Below are 3,106 nucleotides of genomic sequence, written 5' to 3' on the forward strand. Positions count from 1 at the left end.
TCTGTTGTCATACTGAGTTCCTCTGAAAAGATTTTAAGTCTCAGAGTATAAATAAAGTTATATTATATATAAATATATTATTATATATAAATCCAGTGTCTCTGTATGTTGTTCTCTGCCTAAATTATTATTACAATATTAATAGTATTAATTTTGAAAGAGGAATTCTTATTTATACCAGTTTTAATTTTGCTCTACTTTACATTAAAGATTTAATGCAAACAGCCCATTTGTGGTATATTTTATTCAGTAACCCAATGAGAATCGATCAGAAATCGAATCGAGCCATGTTGGTCATCCAGAGAATAATTAACCAATCAGTGCTGATCATGCAGAATTCAGTCATAGGCTGTAAACGAGCAGGAGCACGTAACACTCAGGCCTGCAGCCTTTAAATCATATTCATAAATACATCAATGAAAGCTTTACACACAGAGTGAAAGAAGAGAAACACCTTCAGCAGGTAAACATGGGATTCTTTATTAACACAAAGACTGAAGATGATGGTGATGAAGACCTTCATTGCTGCTCCCTGCTGATGACACTAAATGAAATCATGATGTTAGCTGTGAGTAACAGCTGAGTCTCCTGCATTAACTCAGGAATACTGAGAGGAAACAAATATAAACTATTGAACTCAATGGAAGAGACATTTTTCATGAAATTCCAAAAGCCTGAAACTGAATGTTTTGTGTGGAGTGCCACTGAAATGCTGCTTCATGGAGTCACAGACAGGAAAAAGAGGATGACTGAGAGAAATGTGAAATAAAAGCAAATCTAGATGATTCATATCTGCAGCTGCTGACCTTTGACTGCACCCTCAGTGACATCACAGAGAGCCTGAGCAGCAGCAGGAGACTCAGTTCATCTGTAAACCTGAGACCTTTCACCCTGCTGCAGCTCTGCACCCTCAATCTGTTCTTTGTTTCTATAGATCACAAAAATGACAACAGCAACAACAAGAAGCACAAAAAGTGACTCGCTATCAGTCCAGGATGTCCTCTGCTGACTCCACCCTCTGTGGTTCCTGCTCCTGGACCTGCAGGTAGAAACAGGTGTGAGGTGTCAGCTGTCAGGTAGGTGATGAGTGAAGAACAGAACAGAATCCATTTCCTCTTCAAACTGCTGTCAGACATTATCTACTGCACTCTGATCACATCACTCAGACCAGCTGCTTTCTACAAAGTCTCATCAACAACATCTTTAGAAACAAACATCAACAACCAGGAAGCAGCTTCACCTCTGATCACAGACACACTGAACTCTGCTCACTCACCTGGAGGAACAACAACTCTCAGGGTGATGCTGCAGATGGGGTTCAAAGGTTCACTGTTTCTCTGGGCAACACAACACTCATATGTTCCGTCATCATTAATTGTCACGTTCTTCAGGATCACAGACACGTCTCCGTCCTTCATCTGTCTGCCCTGCAGATCCACCCGGTTCTTAAAGGATGGATGCTGCTCCTCTGGATCAGACTGCTCATCCCGGTACAAAAGGACATACTCTGGCGTCAGGTCAGCTCTGCTCCACTCTACAACTAAGATGTTGTTGTCTGGAGCTCGACATGTCAGAGTGACGTTCTGTCCAAACTCAGCTGAGATGATTTTCTGCCCTGAAAGAGGAAACAACACAGAGCAGAGAGGTTAAAGGTCAAAGTGCCACTGTTCCCTTCTACAGCAGAGAAAGCAGCCTCTCATTATCAGGCACAGAGTTTCTGCATGCTGCCTTTATGTAGCTACAGATACACTCAACACAAAGATCCTGACTGCTCGCACTACAACACATCACACTGACACACACACACACACACACACACACACACACACACACACACTGAACTGAACTGAATCATTCATCCATTTTCTTCCTCTTATCCGGGCCTGGGTCGCAGGGGCAGCAGCATAAGCAGAGAAGCCCAGGCTCCCCTCTCCCCAGCCACCTCCACCAGCTCATTCAGGGGGACCCCAAGGCGTTCCCAGGCCAGCTGAGAGATATAATCTCTCCAGTGTGTCCTCCGTCTGCCCCGGGGACAAGCCCAGAACACCTGACCCAAGAGGCGCCCAGGCAAACTGAATCAGTATGAAAATAATTCTTAAAGAAATATTAAAGTGTAAACCAGGCTGTTAATCTTCTTTTCTTTCAGACATCAACAGTATTCAGTCTCTAACAGGTCATAACCCTCACCTCCAGAAACAAACACAAAGACTCTGACAAACAGCAAAGTGCAGCAGAGCGTCGCGGTCCCAGCAGCCATTTCCTGTTCTTCTTCCTGCTGATCGACGCTCAGTTTGTTCTACATGTCTGAGTCTGTTGGTGTTTTCACTGAAGAACAGAACCTCAGTTTGAACCTGACTGCAGGAGATTACATTTAAGGTTTGAATAAAGGTGAAAGTCACTGACTCTGAGGACTGCTCCCTCTAGCTCAACACTTCCAGTATGACGCATTTATTTCTGAGCACTCCGACACAACTTCCTTTAGAGTCTGAGTCTAACAGGTTGTCCACAGATGATGTCCACAGAACAACACCAACATAACCATCCATCAATACTCAGCTTCATACTAAAGAAGCAGTGCAGTGAAGCTTTAATCCTGGTTCATTAACATGAACAATCTGTTAATCCACTGAAGCTCACAGACTTCAGTTAAAAGGTTTAAAGACATCATTTTAAACACTTCCTGTTGTTCTCTCAGCTTCAGTTCAGAGGCACAGGTGTTCATGGAGAGTAGTTTGATTCTCTGGACCTTACCTGTGCAGCAGCAGCAGAGATGAGGAGCGTTTCTGTGGCTTCTGTTCTGATGAAGGAAGGCTGCCACTCATCCAGAGTGCTGCTCTCAGGACTGCAAACTCTCTCAGAGCACCCAACCATTAACCCTGCACTGATGCAAAGTGGCTCTCTGCCTGACTGACCCCAGCAGGGACTTGAATCAGTCTGAAACAGGGATGAGTTCATTTTCATCTCCGTTTAGTGTAATTTGACTGGAGAAATCTGATTTTTCAGAAGTTCAGCTGTTGTAGAAATCCTTCATTTCCCGCAGAGAGGAAACTGTTACTGCTGCAGTGATGTTTAAAGAGTTTCCTGTCAGGTCAAAGCCTCCTTCTGG

The 3,106-nt window shown here is 43.8% G+C and overlaps 1 long non-coding RNA gene across 1 annotated transcript; it reads right to left on the reverse strand.

Annotated features, from left to right (window-relative positions):
* Nucleotides 1-465: 465 nt before the first annotated feature.
* On the reverse strand, nucleotides 466-2,838 carry LOC115776588 (uncharacterized). The gene is made up of 3 exons (XR_004019476.1): nucleotides 2,752-2,838; nucleotides 1,277-1,615; nucleotides 466-1,039 (listed from the first exon to the last, which is right to left on the reverse strand). It is a non-coding gene; the product is annotated as an uncharacterized LOC115776588 (long non-coding RNA).
* Nucleotides 2,839-3,106: the final 268 nt, after the last annotated feature.

Source organism: Archocentrus centrarchus, unplaced genomic scaffold (assembly GCF_007364275.1).
Source record: "Archocentrus centrarchus isolate MPI-CPG fArcCen1 unplaced genomic scaffold, fArcCen1 scaffold_33_ctg1, whole genome shotgun sequence".
Lineage (NCBI taxonomy): Eukaryota > Metazoa > Chordata > Actinopteri > Cichliformes > Cichlidae > Archocentrus > Archocentrus centrarchus.